Source organism: Pimephales promelas, chromosome 4 (genome assembly GCF_988280905.1).
Source record: "Pimephales promelas chromosome 4, fPimPro1.hap1.1, whole genome shotgun sequence".
Taxonomy (NCBI): Eukaryota; Metazoa; Chordata; class Actinopteri; order Cypriniformes; family Leuciscidae; genus Pimephales; species Pimephales promelas.
In genome coordinates, this window is record NC_142772.1 from 42,188,962 (window position 1) to 42,207,278 (window position 18,317).

General features: G+C 37.5%; 1 protein-coding gene across 3 annotated transcripts in view; it reads left to right on the forward strand.

Moving 5' to 3' along the window:
- Window positions 1–18,317, forward strand: part of taok3a (TAO kinase 3a) — a 71,931-nt gene that overhangs the window by 10,998 nt on the left and 42,616 nt on the right. The gene's annotated exons all lie outside the window — the stretch shown is intronic.

Here is an 18,317-nt window from a genome sequence, read left to right on the forward strand (position 1 = left end):
GGTACTCACTGTCTGGGGAATTCTCTCTCTCCCTTCATCTCTCTCATCTGACATTTCTCCCCTAATGTCATTCATCTCTATCTTGCATAGAAGACATTGCTACATCCAACACATAAATGGAGCTTTAACCCTTTTCAGTCAAAAAGACAGTGTTCAAGTGCTTCTATAGCTTGGGTTTTCATTCCGTCTTTTTGTCAGCCCAGATGTTTGAAAATCTCTCTCTGTACATTTGACACTAATAATCTTGCCCCTGTTTCTAGTAACGTTTGACACTGTAGGTAATCCTGCAACAGATGAAGCATTTTAAAATGTCATTTTCAACGGATTCTTCTGTTCACGTGATTCGTATTATTATTTCCTTTGTTTTGTTTACTGGCAGTTGCATTCTATAATGAATATTAACATGTAATCTTGAGTTCCTACCAAATTCAACAAGAAGCATGAAGAGTAAATATTTGCATATGTTTGACATAATCTAGGCATAATCTCTTTGACATAATCACTATGGTTTATGTGATGGTAGTCTCGCTTGTGCAGATTTTGACTATGAATTTAAAATATTAATCTGCACTGTGTTCTTAAATGTGAGCAACTCATTATCCATGGGTGTTTGTAGTGTCCCAGAGGAATAAAAAAAAAGCTACGGTTTAATGTTTGAAAATAAGACATTCACAAATATCACTACTGCAACTTTACAGTTGATTATAAATATTTTCCTTAACTTTTGTTTTATATATATATATATATTATATATTTATGATTATTAATACATGCATATATATATGTAGTAATAATCATAAATATAATCATATTTATAGCCATATTGATATATAATAACAAAACAAGAACAGCGTTGTTTTTAAAATCGCATATCTATCGGTCCATCTGTCTATCTTTGCCCTACATCTATCTGTTTTTTCTTAAAAAACACTTTTAGTAATCTGTATCCAGAAAACCATTTTGTTTCCATGCAGAATGGTAGAAACCATTGCACCCTGACTTCAGAAAGTGGCATCAGATTCACCAACCATAATAGAGTTCACCAGATCAAGTAAGTGTTTGCCATTTAAGTGTGGAGTTTGCATCAGACAGTAAGTGAATGGACTGTGGGTCGTCCGTGGTTGTGCCTTCTGAGGCTGACACCCAGGTGAACATGAGCTAAGCTGCTGAATATTATGTGGATAAATTGATATAAGATAGAAAGAAAGTAGATATTTTAAAAAACGTTTGGGATTTTATCCATACAATGAAATGCAATTGGCTCCAAAGCATTTTGGACCTCGACGCTCTTTAAAATATCTTTTTTGTTCTACAGATGACAGAAAGTCATAAAGGTTTGGACAAGTGGATGAGAATTTTCGTTTTTGGGTGAACTATCCGTTTAAGTAATACAAAGGTGATGCATGGCACTCTTATATAGCTGTTTTAGCACCCATCACTCTGTGTGAGGTTGAATAGCACATCAGGATGCAGTGTTTGGGGCGACGCTACTAACTTAACTACATTTTTCAGTAGCTAACAAATCTTTTTCCGAGTCATTTTGTTCATTCAATGAATGAAATCAACGAATTGACTTGGAAAAAGATTTGTTCATGTTGATGAACGAGTTTGAACAGTTTTTTTTTTTTTTTTTTTTTTAAATGAGCGATCGTTTCGACGATAAAACCCTTATTCATCGTCTGGAATCGTTTAAAGCCCTTTGAACAGTTTGCAGTTTGCACTGAAACTGTCTTCTGGACCTTGAACCATTTGGTTACCAGTAAAGTGCATTATATGGAGAAAAATCCTGGAATGTTTTCATCAAAAACCTTAATTTCTTTTCGACTGAAGAAAGAATGACATGGACATCTTGGATGCCATGGGGGTGAGTAAATTATCAGCAAAAGTTTTTTGAAAAGTGAACTACTCCTTTAACTTATGAGTAGCTTGTAGTTTCCCCAACACTGTCAGGATGTGGGAGAAGGGTGCTTCTCAATACACAAATTGATGCTTCCTCGCTCCTCCGTCCTCCAGCCTGTGTCCTCGAAACCGATCGAAGTCAGCCACCTCGAAGGACATCTCGATACTCTAATTACACCGCAAGCTTCCTGAGGAGTCATGAGTAAGGATACACAAGTGTATCCTTCCATCGCATCCTAAGGGGGTGGAACTAAGACGCGAGAAAAGGAAGCAAGAAGTATGAGTAACACACTCTGTCTTACATGTAGTAATCATTTCCTGTGGTGACAAATGCTCATATCCTGTCTTACAGGAAGTGATCTCATGGCACCTTACCATCATGTTTTGTTTACGGTAGATGTGCGGTGCATTTTGTGGTGATTAGTAGCTGTTATTTTAACAGAAAAGCACTACATCTTATCTAGTGTAACATGATTAAGTGACTAGCAGTAAGAGAGTCTTAACTGACTGCAGGACAGATAAATTGCTTGTTGGCGGAAACACGGTGAGAGGCTTGACCAGAGTAATTTGCATAGATGTAGACAGACAGCAGGAGATCAGAGTTGAATAACAAAGGCTGTATAGAACTGACAAATCAGTAGTCAGGTATACAAGACGAAACATTTGACCTACTTGTATTCAGCCACATCAAACTCTTAATGTCATGTATGACTATTTTGGATATTTGTTGGTTCTGATGTTCCCTGTGCAGTGAGTTCCTGGTAGCACACACACACCTCGACATGCTCTCAGGGGAATGATGAGTCAGGAACAGCAGATGACAGCTCTGTCTGGTCTGGACCATAATTGCTGCTGCACACTGGGCCTAAGGGCTCTACTAGAAGGGCTTATGGGAATGACATTACACTTACCTTCGCAAATATTGACGGAACCTGACAAAGAGTGCTGGAGTAGGGACGGAGGTTATTTTAATTTTGTTTAATTTAATTTAATTTAATTTCTTAACTTTTTCCTGTAGGGATGATATCGGTTTGAAATGGGGTTTTCAAACTCCGGTCTGGGAGTTGCAAAGGGGTGCTAGGCAAGGCAAGGCAAGTTTATTTATATAGCACATTTCATACACAGTGGCAATTCAAAGTGCTTTACATGGAAGAAATTAAAATAATCAAAAGAAATCAGAATAATTAAAACAGTTTAGAATAAAAAAAATCATAATAATAAAATAAAATACAGTAAATAATTAAAACAATTTAGAATAAAAAAAAAGGGAAATTGCTTGGGAAATTTGTAGGAAGGTTCTGCGAAAAAAAAATTGGTAACACTTTACAATAAGTTTCATTAGTTAACTACATTAGTTAGCATGAACTAATAATGAACAGCACTTATACAGCATTTATTAATCTTTGTAGATGGTAATTTCAATATTTACTAATACTTTATTCAAATCTTGTTAACATTAGTTAACGTGCTGTGAACTAACGTGAACAAACAATGAACAGCTTTATTTTTATTAACTAACATCAACAAAGATTAACAAATACAGTAACAAATGTATTGCTCATGGTTAGTTAGTTAATGTTAGTTAATACTAGGGGTGCAACGGATAAAAAAACTCACGGATCGGATCGTTTCTCGGATCAGGGTCACGGATCGGATCATTTTTCGGATCAGCAAAAAAAAAAAAAAAAATTCCCCCAAAATAACTGTAATAGCCTACTGACAAATTCTTTAATAATAAATAGACTTAACATTATGATATTCTGTTTTATTTTAACTTCACAGGGTTCCAGACCGAAAGTTGAGGGCAGCATCACCTCAAATGAGAACTCACAGCGAGTTCTACAAAAAAAAAAAAAAAAAAAAAAAAAAAAAAATTCTGGTAGCACTGGGGCTGACAATAAATCACTAAGCTTAATTTAGGGTGTAGATGAAATTAACTTAGTTATTATCATTTATAATGTCTTAATATCAATTAATAAAAGTAGTGAAAATATCATCGTACTTTTTTCATTTTAGGACAATCTTTAAAGGATAAACAAAAAATGTGTTGGTAATCACATAAAAAATTCAAAAAAATAAAACATTTATTTATGATATTATTGAAGGAAAAGATGTGTAGTAGGCTACTTGTAGCAGCATTTGACTATTTCTTACACATTATCATATATAGGCTGATTTGTGGACTGAAAGCCTTCTATAAGTGTTTCTCCTGGTTTCCACGTCAGCTCTGTTTGATCTGATATGGTTTATAACAGAAACCTGCGCCGAATCGGAGTGTTTCTCACTGGATCTCGTGGTGTTGATGTTATTAATTCTGAGGCGAATTCAATGGATTTCTTCACTGGATCTCCTAGTAACAGTGTTGCGTGAGCGAGATCGGCCCGCGACTGTCAAGTTCGGGGCTTTATTTTGTCAATGGATCGCTGCTGCAGCTCCACGGTCCTAATCATAAATGAGTAACGTTAGCGTATTTTCGTTCCACTTTCATTTTGTTTGCATTCGCTGCTAGGCAACGACTAACGAGTCGATAGATCGCTGATTGCTCAGACGCACATCAGGTTGTGATATTTGTCTCCGTCTCCCTCCCACAGATGTTTACGCGCGCTATTCTTGTCACGGATTCATTGACGCACCGCTTTACCATGCGTTTAACGTGTGGCAAATTTACTGGTCGCACATGTGCGACTGGATGTAAAATTCAGTCGCACACTCTCAAATTTTGGTCGCAGTCTGGTCTGGAGCCCTGAAATGACGCGGGGCGTTCAAGCTTCTCCGTTCCTCCGCTCGCTATGACGAAGCTGTGCGTTGACTGAACAACATGCGCACGTTTTTTTTTTTTTTTTTTTTTTTTCATAATCAATCCGCGGATCACGTGTGTGCCGAACCGAAGACATTGATCCGAACGGATCAGTGATGATCCGTTGCACCACTAGTTAATACATTAACTAATGGACCTTATTGTAAAGTGTTACCAAAAAATTATAATAAATAAAATTATTGACAGCTATAGTTTAATGTTTATATCTGGTAAATTTTGAATAAAATTATTAGCTGGAAGATCATTATATTTTGGGGTCTGTGGCAATAAAAGTGTTAAGCCTCCACAGTTTCATAAGTTTTGGTTAGTTCACACAGAAATTGAAATTAATAATAATAATCTCTGTTTGTATCCCATAGAAGAAAGTAAATTTTCCAAAGAGGAGCTCTGAATTTTCAGTTTGTGTTGTGTTTTTCTCTATTTTGTTTGGTGTCTTGGATCTTTCAGTTTGGATACCTGTGCACTCACTCTTTGTTTTTGGAAAATTGAAACCGTTTTGGTGAAAAGTCCAAATTTAGAAGCAAGGATTCATCAAAGTAACTGACACTCAGTAGTGCATTAGTGCTCTGAATGATTGATGGAGTTTGTGATCCAAAATGCGTCTTTCCTCGTTTTTTTTTTTTTCTGGTCACTGCTTCCTCCCCCAAAGCAAAAAAACAGACAACTCCGTACCAAATAATTTCACTCAAATTCCACTGTAATACACACAAGGCGAAGACATTTATTTATTTATTTATTTTTTGCATAGTTTGTTTATATATTTTTAAATGAATGATTTGATTCTGTGCATTCTGGGAAATGGATAGAACGAAGGGAAAAAAGAGCCTGAATGTCATTCCCAAATTAGTTCGATCCTGGGATAAAAGCTAAAGTCATAACTTTGAACGTTCCTTTGCGATGATGTACATAATTCATACTGTCAGTGTGTATTTTCTGAAAACAAACCCAACGCACAGATGATGATTCAGTGCCCTAGATGTGCGTCGTTTGACTCGTTTCCCCTCTGAGCTTTTACTTCCTGAGGTTCTCCTTCGCAACATTTTTATCTCTCTATTTCAATTTCCTCTTTCCTGCTCGGTTTTAAATCTTATTGATCTCAAGTTTGTACGATCTTCACCTTCTGTTTGCCACAACAGGAGTGTAATTTGATTCATAATCATCATCGGCAGGTGCTCTCTGCAGTGTTGTATCGACATAAAAAAATGTATTTCATGCACATTTCCCACATGACTTGAACAAAAAGCTTTTTAAGGCCACTACGGCCTCTTTATATCATATTTATTAGAGATATCATAATTATGAGACCGTATGAGTGTGACAAGTTATTAAAAACTCCTATATATGTAAAGGGTTTTAGCTGTGTGTGTGTGAGAAGTGAGTGAATATAGTAGCTCTATTTTAGGTCAGCTACTCTTAAAGACTCCTGCACGAAATTATGCAAATGAGTTCCAAATCCCCAGAGACTTCCAGGGCCCGATGACATCATCATCATCTCCAGCTGATGAGACTCCAGATAGCCGGCTTGGTTCCTCGTCGATTGTACACGCTCTCACATGCATGTACACACAATAATACTCATTTGTAAGTTTTATAGTGTCTGCGAATGGGGAAATGAAGACACTGGAACTCATAAAAGGACAACAAAGGGAACGCTAATGTTTTTAGAGGTATGACTGTGTGGTCCCTTGGAGCGCTCACTCTGTGTGGCTTTAATTCATACTCTTTAGAGTCTAAATATTTGATGGTGTAAAAAGCCGGTGGTTTGTGTTTTGTGCCGGAGAAGCAGCAGCACTTGAGTGTGTGTGTGTGTGTGTGTTTGACTAAAGCATTAATCTCTCTGCTCTCTCTGATTGGAAAATCCTGTTGGGTTTAGGGCAGCTCTTCTTTGAATCTAGAGCATGGCAGTTGTGTGTGTGTGTGTGTGCATATCTGCATATGTTTCAAGAGAAAATCATTGTGTGTTTTCATGTGTTTTTTTTAAATGTATAGTTGTAATGTAAGTATTTGGAGTGTGTGGTTGGAAGGGGGAGGGCAGGGAAGTGAGCATTATTCTAGCTGATTTCCTGTGTGAGGTTGAAAGACAGAAACCGTTGTGCTCATATGTAGGTGCAGGAGTGTGTGGGGTACATTTGTGTGTGTGAACAGATGTTAGAGACTTGATTCACCTCCTGTGGTGATCACCAAATCACTCAAATCCACACCCAGTAGTACAGTATGTGATCATGTGCTTGTCTTAAATCATATTTCACTCTGTCATCATCAGCTGTTTTGGCTAAAACAGAAGTACAAATAAAGCCTCAGTGTCAGGTAAATTCGAGAGACAATTTAAGGTCAATCTCTCATGTTCCTCTTTGATGCTACTTCTAGCCTACTGTAGTAGGGTGGTTGACATTTAAACCGGAAAAAAAAGTTGTTCTTTTTTACAAATTCAAATATTAGGCATAAAAAATATTGAGTTGTGTTATACTGGCTCTTGAATTTCCAAAACTATATGTGGTCTTTTAGATTTTGTATTGGAAATTGGATTTATTCACCAATTTGTTAGCCTGGATGCCAGCCCGAACTCCGCCCACAACATTTTTTGGTCGGGAAGTTCGGTCTGGACTCGATCCATTGATGAGTAATTATGATCAGGCAAAAAATGATCGGGCCAATCAGATTGCCAGGGCGGGCTTTATACGATGATGGACAGATGGCCTGCAGGGACGTAATCATCACGTTATCAAAGAGTGCTAAACTGGTTTCCCTCAGAGATGACTGCAGCTGGATAATTGAGATGTATAGATCCCGCTGTCGCGTCTGTTTTTAAAATTAATCGACAGCGCATTCATTTTAATAGACAAACAGAAAACTGTAATCGAGGCATTTGTCGATCGGAAAGATATTTGGCAAAAGTGTAACTTATCAGCTGGCTCTGACGGTCGCTAAGTTAAGAAGATGGGGCGTAATAAAAAGCATGTGGTCGTTGTGGTTTCTTCTTTGGTCGCACTCATGAAGGACCAAGTGAAAGAAGCAACACTCGTTATTTTACTTCTAAAATAAGTAAGTTCTTTTGTTGACAACTATGCTATGCAAAGTATTTGACTTACTGCGTTGCTCTGATTGGTTGTAGGTCTGTCCGACTATCCAATTGAGTGCAGAGGTTGTTTTTTTTCCTGGTTCGGTTAAGACACGCCTCATAATCAAAACCCTACGGAGCGGTCTCAGACTCATATTTTGACCAGAATATGAGTATAGCCGCTTTCCGACCAAGTAGTTACAGGAACTTAGTTATAGGAACTGTCCACTTCTAAAGAGTTCTAATAACTACTCTCCCCCAAACTCGGTTTTGCTGCTTGCGTTCGCAAGCACGGTGACGGTCTTTATCACTAGACGTAGCGCGGCCACATACAACAACAACAAACCAGCATGGAGGAGGCTATTATTGCAATGTTCTTGTTCTGCCTTGCCGGGACTAACGGAGAACAAACGGCGGCGTTTAAAGATTATGCTTGAGAGTTCTGTAAGTTAAAGAGAAACACAGAAGACGAAGGCTCCAGCGTAATATGATATTAAGTAATATGATGGAAGAAAATAAAAGAGCAGAGCGCAGGAGGCAAACAAAACGACGGGTAAGTTTAGCTAGCATTAGCAATTAGCTGGTTGAATGCGTTATGTGTGTCTTAATCCTCGTTGCAATGTTTTGCAAAAACACACAGCGTATGGCAGACAGCGCGCTACAAGTTTCGTTGTTCCGTGTTGACAGTGGGCGTGACTTATAAGTTGAACCAATCAACGTAGACCTAGGGAAAGGGAACTAAAAAAGTCCTCGCTCTAGACTTGGCACTGAAAGAGTTATAGGAACTACGGTCTGAGGAACTAAAAAATCCCCAATTTAGTCCGGTCGGAACACGAGAAAAAAAGGGTTATAGGAACGTTAGGTTTTAGGAACTGCAAAAGTCCCTCCGGTCGGAAAGTGGCTTATGACGAAGTTAGGCTACCAATTTGTCGCATTCATGTCTGAAATTGACAAAAATTATTCTATATAAAATGAAAATGGGATATACTCTCCCTAAGTAACTAACTAACATTAGGGCATGCGGCTATGTAAAGTGGCTATGCTTTAGACTACTACTTCAGTGTTTTAAATGTCATGTTTGAGGTTGCTTGTCATCTTTTTCAAACTAATTAAAATTTTGTCGACTTAAGCCTCTTCTCGTCGACTAACGTTTTGTCGACTGTTTAGGGCATCCCTAATAGGTAGGTACTATGCTACTGTATGCTTCATGTTAAAATGTTTGTTGGTTAGTTGTCCTCTTGTGAGATATAACCATGCTGTAGGTTGTTATTTTGTGAGTTAGCCACTATAGTGCCCATCTGAAGCACTAGTTAGTTAATTTGTGTTTGTTTGTTCCAGTGGGAGTTTTATTTTTGTACCTCTTGCAGTGCCTGTGTTCAGTTGTAGATGTATTTTACATGCACACTTGAGACTTGACTCAGGTGTACCAGAACAACAGTCGGAGAGCTTTGAGTACGTGTATGAATTGGGCTATAGGACGTCAAGTGACTTGTCTCCCGCTCTGTCCTCCATAACAGGTTCTTTCAGGCTGTTGTGAGTGTCACATTGTAGTTTGTATTCCTTCTGCAGTGCATGATGTTGTGTGTTTGAGTAAGCATGGGCTGGGTGCATGCTTGTGTATGGCTGAAATCAATGTGCTGTGAAATTGCCAACTTTGTAGCTGTAGGGAGATCGAACTGTCAGAGAAAATAAAGATCAATCCTGAGATGAACCGAGATTACACCAAACGTCAATGTTGTTATGAAAAAGATTCTTTACTGCCCCCAAAACATGACTTGTGTTTTGTTTTTTACTCGCAGATTGGAATTTATTGCACACGTGTAAATACAAAAAATCCACACTAGATCCAATTTTTCCCCCGCATTTTTTCTGAGCCACTAAGGTACATATCCGATATTTGGACATCTGAACACGTCTAAACTCATATACCTGAGGGCGAGGGCGGCACGTTTGCATACAAAGATAGCTTTTTAACACTAAAACTCACAGCTTCTTTTATTAGAAACTTTATAGGTAAGAGATTGCACAGAAATTGTTCATAGAAACTGGTTTTCAATCTCATGTAAAAACCACTTCTCTGCTGAAAGCAACACAATATTTCTCAGCAACGAGGTGATAACTTCACTGTTTTTTAAATCAAATTCACAACTTCGTTATTACATAGAGATGCTGTACAGACGCAGATAATTCTCTCACAATCTCTTTCTTTTTCAGTGAAAGACTAAATGACACGTAGCCAAGAAACAAACTGTGACCTAATGTGCTTTAAAATGTTTAGCGTGTTAGACAAGTGAACTTTGGTGATTCAATATTTTATTGTCTTGTATTACATTTTATTGTTTTCTATGTAAACATCAGTTTCAAGGTCACATGATAAACGCAATGCAATAAACACAGGATATACTTTGCATATTACTTATGACGTTCACAATTGTGACGTTTACAGAAGAATACACAATTTCAAAAGGGGAAGTTTCTGAAATTTAGTTGATTTGAAAGCTGATTCTTATTCAGGATCAGTACTAGTTTCTGAAACCGAATGATTTTTATTATTTTTATTGGTTTCATTAACAGTCCTTGAACGTCGTGAGTTCTTCCACCGATGCAGGAACAACAACATGTTAAAACACTCCTCACACACTCTCTCTCATTAACCTTTTCAGTCGTATCCGAATCTTGGTGAGACGTGAGAGATTGTCCTTGAATTTTCTTGCCACTGTTTTTCCAGGGTAGGTTGCCAGGTCTTTACCAAACCCTACTCATTACAAGGCTTGGGACTCTCTCTCTCTCACAAACACTCACACATATGGTCAATTATCAACACGTCTTGGGTCGAACCGGTAACATTCTTGCAGTGAGGCGACAGTGCTACCCACTAAGCCACCATGCCATCCAGAACCCCACACCACTACTTAATTAAATCATTAATCAGATTAAGTGGATTGACTCGGAGTGGTTACATTCCTTAAAATTCCCATCTGTAGTGGTCATGCTTTCCTGTTTCGTGTTTTATACGCTAAAAAAAACGTTGGTTGAACCTTTTGAATGAACCTTTTATATAAAATAGAGTTGTAAATGTACATTTAAGTGTCTGTGATTGGCTGAATGGAGTTTTAATGTCCAATCATTGCTAACGACAGTGAAAACACATAGCAGAGTGTAGACATTCAAACAAATACTTTGGTTAGTCTTTCCATGTCTACTCAGTCAATCGGGCCCTTGCTGATGGTGTTTAACAGGAACATGAACTGCCAGAATATCAGATTAGATATCAGCTGACACCTAAAGGAAGGCCAGAGGCAGAGTGAGGTGGCTGTGTTTCAGGCCTGTTAGCTTCAGCGTGTAGGACCAAAGCTACAGAGATACAGTACTCTGATTTGGTTTGTTTGTTAAAAGAGCGTGTTACATGTCTTTGGGCATAATATGAAGACTTTTATCGAACGGATGACTGAAAATGGCTTATATTTTGATCAATCTTTTTTCTGGATGTGCCTAGAAGCACATCTACTACTATTTTTCAGTGGTGGAGGAAGTACTGAATCTCAGTACTTAAGTAAAAGTACAAATAAGATAAATATTTACTTTAGTAAAAGTAGAAGTAACACAATGACAACTATACTTAAAGGTGCAATGTGTAACAAAGTTGAGTATTTATTAACAGAAATGCAATATGACATCCATAACTATGTTTTCAGTGGTGTATAAAGAACTTACTTATTTAACCGTAATGTTTTTATTACCTTAGAATGAGACATTTATAGCTCCATAACCGCGGGAATCCCCTTCTATGAAGGTCGCCATGTTGTGACGTCATATTCCTACCGTAGCCGAACGCGAACAAACAGCGCTACAGAACGCGTTTCATCACTACCTTGAAAGAGAAGTAGCGGAAAGCTGGAAGCTAGCCTTACACTCCGTGAGTAGTGACTTTTCCCTTGTGAGTGGTGTAAAATATGTAGTTAGGATTGTTTCATGTAACTTAGTTCTCCCTCGCTGTGTTATGGGTTTGTTATGTTGGGGATAGATGTGCTGTTACGTTCGTGAGACAGCTGATGATTAGTATTCATGTCATTGACCGTAAAACAGTACGTTACAGGAATCACTAACCCGTCGATAGAGACTTTTAGATCACTAAAGTCGATCACGAAGAGTTTTCAAAATCAGAGAAAAAAGCCTATTGTGTGTAGTAAATAGTGTCTATGGGATGCGAAGATGACATGATTGTAACAGCGCGCGCACTTCCGACCTTTGGACTCGTGCGATGCGGACGCGTCCCAGCTCAGCCACAGTAACAGCTCATATTAGCCAGCTAAACTATTACTACCCTGTTAGAAAAAATATATAGCTGCTCCCTCGATGTATTATGGGTTTGCTACAGTATGTGGGGATAAATGTGCTGCTGGTTACGTTTGTGAGACAATCAGCTGATTAATATTATTATATTAAATTATATATTAAAACCCTTGATCCTCACCTGACTACTATGGCTTTGTAAACAGTATCCATGATGTGGTTTATAATGGACTGTGGTACAGAAACAGTGACAATGTTACACACTCTTGGCTTACTCTGGCTATTCTCTGCTGTCTCAGCCGACGAGATGTTTGTCCCGTTTTAGCAACCGTAGCTTCTTCGAAAGGGAGGGGTGAGCAGTGGGCGGAGCCATTAGTGCAAACCTGGTGCAAACTCGCAACCGAACCACTAGATGTCGCTAAAAGTCACACATTGCTCCTTTAAGTAAAAAGTACCTGATTTTAAATGTACTTTAAGTATTAAAAGTAAAAGTACTTGCATAACAATTGATTCTCTTAATGACTATTTTCTAATGATTAATAAAACATTTAATTCTCAACATTTAAAACATTTAACTCATTCAACCTAATACTCATATAATGATGTTCAATAATGATGGAAAAAATTGTTGTCACCATTTCTGAAAAAAAGCTTGCAATTAGGCAATATACACCATGCTTATCCTTACTATATGTTAATAACTATGTTTGGCAGTAAACGCGATTAATTTATGCCATAATTTTGCCATAATCCTAACCAAACGTATATTACACACGGTGTGTTTCCTATGTATGTAAAAACAAATTTTCGCGTATTAATTGCACGATAAACACACTGCGTGCGAGACACATTTATGATTTATATTGATGTATCTATGGCGAGCAAACGTCACTGGTGAGACAAACGTGCAACGAACGGACGGTCAGATTACGTTTTGGCAGGGGAAAAACTGATCAGAAAATGTAATGAAAATGTAACAGAAGTTGTAGAAATGTAGTGGAGTAGAAAGTAGAATAATTGCTGCAAAATGTAATGAAGTAAAAGTAAAAAGTATGCGCTATTTATTCTACTTAAGTAAAGTAAAGATACGTGAAAAATGTACTTAAGTAAAGTAACAAAGTATTTGTACTTTGTTACATTCCACCGCTGCTATTTTTTTATTTATTTTTTTGCTCACTATCATATCAACAAAACACCCACATTCCCCGTTAAACGTACTCAACGATGTAGACTATTTATTTGTGTAACTAGGTGAGAGGTACCATATATAAACTGAAATCGCATATTCATACATATTAATTGTTCACCCAGAAAGATGTCATCATTTACTCTTCATGGCATTCTAGCCCTATTTTTTTTCCTCCCTTTTTCCATGAAACGTTAAAAGCAGATCTTCAACGGTATGCCCAAGTTTTCCATCAAAGTGAAAGGTGATGAGGACAACATGCGGGTGTGCAAATGATATCAATATGATAACATTTTTTAATTTCTGGGTGAACGATTCCCTTCGAGTTCACGCACATCAGAAAAGTCATAGAGTGAAAATAGACGCCATAAATTGTTAATCTGATCCATGCAACTCATTACAACCAGCTGACTTGTAACATCTCTAGCACAGGTGAGTGAGGGGACACTGTAAACTCATCTCTTTTTGGTTTCGGCATATCCAGATTACGGGTTAATGGAAATCTGGGCTAGCATTAGCCTTGGGCTGTGTCTCCCTAACCCCCCCAATCGTGAATGAAGTGTAGTCATGCTGTTCAACACAAGAACAGAAACCGGACCGACTGATCATGTCCTTAAATATTGTCCTTCACATTTACTATCCGGTCTCGTCGAGGTGGGACATCCATGCTATCAGGCGTTTTTTTTCATTTGCTGAGCTACCAAAGGCTGTGGGATGAATTTTGGATTGAATGGGTTGGATTTTGTCGTGGTTACAAACCCCATTCCCCCCTCAATCCCCAAAGAAACCTTCCATTTGACCTCCGTTAGCCACAGCCAGGCTATCAGCTCTATGTTTCCTTACCCATGTTCCTCATCAGCTCGACCGTACTGAATGACTCCTCATTCTGCTGCGGCCCAGTGCCTTTGACCTATATTACATTAAAGGAATTAATTCTCTCTCTCTCTCCCTCTCTCCTCATCTGTTCGGGTTTGTGTGGTTGTGTTATGCAGATGCTGCTCAGCCTTTTTTTTCCATCGTGACTCTAAATGAAAAGGCAGTTTTGGCAACATTAAATGCTGTTTAATGATGGCTTTCTCGTGAAACGAGATGAAAGTGGGGCAGGAAGGAAGAGCACGCGCACTTGGGCTGGTTTTTGTGTGTGGCGGCGGCGTAGTAGATTGGCAAAGAAATCGTAAAATCCGTTGTCGAATTCCCTTCGCTGGGAATTCCTAACTGGTTCATTCTGAAGCCGCTGGGGTAATGGAAACTGAAATGCTATCAGCTATCTGCTCTGTCATGTACAGGCCTGGCTCAGTTCTCCATGACACATTCCCACTGCATCTGGTTCGCTTAATTTAGCTTTGTTTAGTTCCCATTGTGGTCATGGAAAAGCTGGATATTTAATTGAATTATAAAATTTTATATATATATGATCAAAGATGCATTAAAACAGTAGTATTTTTTTTTTTTTAAATATTACTACCATTCAAAATAACTGGTTTCCACTGAATTTTCAGCATCATTACTCCAGTCTTCAGTCACATGAGCCTTCAGAAATCATTCTATGTTGATTTTGCTCATTTCTAACCATTATCAATGTTGAAAACATTTTTTTTTAGAAACTGTGATCCATTTTTTAAGGAGTCTTTCAAAAGCGTTTGTTTTTTAATAGAAATATTTTGTAACATCATAAATATCTTTACAGTCTCATTTATTCATAAAGGGCCGATTAATTTGACCAAAAGTAATAGTTTTTTTTAAAAAAACACTGACCCCAAAACTACTATATAATAATAAGAAAAGATTATTATTATATTTCTATTTAATTATTTATTTTAGTTAGTTACATTGTAAAAGAGCTCAAATCTCATGTTGTGCTCCATTGGTGAAACAGATATGAGTTTAATGCCTAATGATGATAGTTTTTCCTCGATTTTTGTTAACAAAAGCAGGATCCTGATTCTTTTTTACTCTTATTGATTTTGGTCATGTTCTTCTTGGGTTATATAAAAAGCCCTGCAACCCATGTCTATATTATAATGTACTTTTAATTAAAAAAATGAATGTGTTCTCCTCTGGTTAGTCAAGCATAACACCCTTTATTTTCTCTCACATGTTGCTGAAATTGTTATCTTATCTCTCAGGGCATGAAGCAGCGACCCGGGGGCCTAAACTACAACTGTAAACATACTCGCAGATGCACATTATTACTCGTTATCATGGCTTCTGTGTCAAAATGAATCTCTAACTGCATATTATTAGCTGTTCAAAATTGATTTTATTGTGACCACATACTATTCTTATTTGTGATGTATATAATATCGCAATTGCAGAGGCGATCATGATGCTACTTATTTAACAAAGTATTGTAGAAATGTGATTTTATACAAATGTTCAATAAACAAAGTTATTACATTTTAGACAGACACTATTTTAATTACGTTTAAATACGTTTTTGGCAATGGAAAGAGTTCCAAACAAATGCACAGAAGAACTGTTCTGCATTTCCGAGCAAAACACGGCGTTTCATCGCTGAACGAATCCGCTACTTTGAACGAAATGGTTGAGTAAATGATTCAATGACTTACTCATTAAGTGATTTGCTGCCAGCTACTGGTGGTAGATGCAATTTCTGTACCACCTCCGCTGTGCAAAGACTAATTTTGTTGGTGATTTCTTTTGATTAGTAACAGCTCTATGTAGAGTCTTATTATTATAATACTACATTTCCCACGCAGTAAATGTGGATCTTTCTGATTTTTTTTATTTATTTATTTCTTTGAGGAGTGCTAAGGTCTTGGTCTAGGGTTGCTCTTAACCCCTCAAAGTCTTGGTCTTGCTTTGGTCTCAACACACTCTGCTCTTGGTTTTGCCACTAATATGTATACATGCATAACTACAAACATAAAATAAAGGTTGTACTGCAAAAAACCTGCTGTAAATATCAAGTAACCTCTGCCTCATGTTTCGATCCACTGTAACATCTCTCCCTGGAGGTTTTTTTTTTTTTCTGTCATTGACCTTAAATACTTTCCCAGGTAGAATTTGTGCCATGCCTGAACTCTGTGCTACCAAAAGCCTCCTACCTAGAGACTTCTTTTTATGATTTTTAAAAGCTTTTCATAGTAAGGAGTGAATCATTCTGCAAACTGCACGACTCAATTCCTCCTTGTGTTCTTCTCTGAGGCTACATGAACTTGTTCACACTGTCAGTATCAAATCTTATCAGAAGAAAAACGAGCAGCTTTTTGATGGTGACGAGAGATGAGAGAGGATAAGGATATGACATGTTAAATAATTAAGAATTACTCTTTTATTTTTTGGGGAATATATTGAATATGGATGAGAGACTTGTTGCTGGCTATTTAGAATATTCATTTTGTTGGCAATATAAAATTAATAACAAGCGTCATGAATAATGCAAATTTTTATTTTATTATTTTTGCTTTTTATATCGGCCACTAAGTATTCTAAAGACAGAGCCAGTCAGACAACTTTTGCTTTTTTTTTTTGTTAATTGCAGCAGCATTTCATTGTGTACTGTGCTCGTTGAAAACTCTGCTTGTGTCCCACTGCATGTTCAAATTAATTGTTTTTGACATCCATTATTTCTGTTCATCATGAGCGGCATAAGACACACTTAGCCCAGACCATCAACATCTGTCACTTTGTTTAAAGGTCTCTCTCTCTTTCCACCTCTCTCACTTCCTCTAACACTCTCTGCAAGCGTGCGTTTAGAACGAGCCGCCCGGCCCTGCGTGCTGCATGAAGCAGAAATAGAGTCGTCTATGTGGGGAAGCAGCCGATCATACTGAATTAAAGCAGTCAGGCAGGAGAAGCCAGCTTTTTCTAGTCTTGGCCTGCTCCAGATCTCTCTCAGTCTTTCTCCCACGGCCCTTCTCTCTCTTTCTCTTTCTCTTTTTCTTTCTCTTTCTCCCCATCTCTCTCGTTCTATCTCTCCCCCACCCCTGGTCAGCCATGAGCAACACTGTCTGCTGAGTCACACAAACACAGAGGAAAAAAGCAGCTGAGAGAGTGAGTGAGGATGTGAACATGAGGGGTGCCCTGGGAAATGTAGAGGAGGTTGTTTTTTGACCCTCTTTTCTCTCTCTATCTCTCTCTCTCTCTCTCTATTCCTTTACTTCCTCTATCTCTCTCAGCTCTGAAATGCTCCTGTTATGCACCTCTCTTATCTTATTCACTCTTCAGTTTCCTAATTATGAGCTGCCAAAATATATCTGTTGTTAATCAATTGAATATTTTCTACATGTCTTATTTCATTTACATTTAAAGTAGCAGTATTCTGTTTACTTTTTACGCCCGTCGAACATTCCTCTTTTAATATTAGACAGTAACTTACACAAAAGCGGCAATTTATTTCTGTGAATAATTTTTTATTTATTTTTTACAATTAAAGGGTAAGTTCACACCAAAATGAAAAATGTTGTTCCAGGACTGTACTTTTCTTTATTTTTGTGGAAGAATTTATTTATTTTTTTTTTGTCCATGCATTGAAAATCACTGGTGACCTTTGACTTTCATTGTCTTTAGGAAACTCAATGGCCAAATAAAAAGCACATTAAATTATGCTTTTTAATTTTATATTGCCAAGAATAAAATGCATATTATGTATATTGAATATGCCAACAAAATAGAGTATGTCATAAATATTCAATTTATGCGTGAATGTAGACAACATTTTTAAATAGTTAACATCAAATTAATGTTGTAGTTTATAATGCGGTTCAATAAGGTTTCATCAGTAGGGTCAACTGTGCTTAATGTGCTTAGGGTCAACTGTGGTTAATAAAAAAACACCTTTTTTACGCTTATTTAAATATTTACTTTTTTGATGTTTAAAAGTTGCTTCGATTACAGATTCAATTAATTACCGTCTGTCCATAACTGTGACACTGGAAGCCGTCGTTTTGGGATTCAACAAGTAGATCTCTAGATGCGGATGGTCCGTTCACATAAAGAAGGACAGCTATAAAGATAACTGTAACAATATCTATATTAGTTCCACACCAACACTCAACACACGATATCGTTCTGTTTACACTAATGGCGTTGCGGTTGTT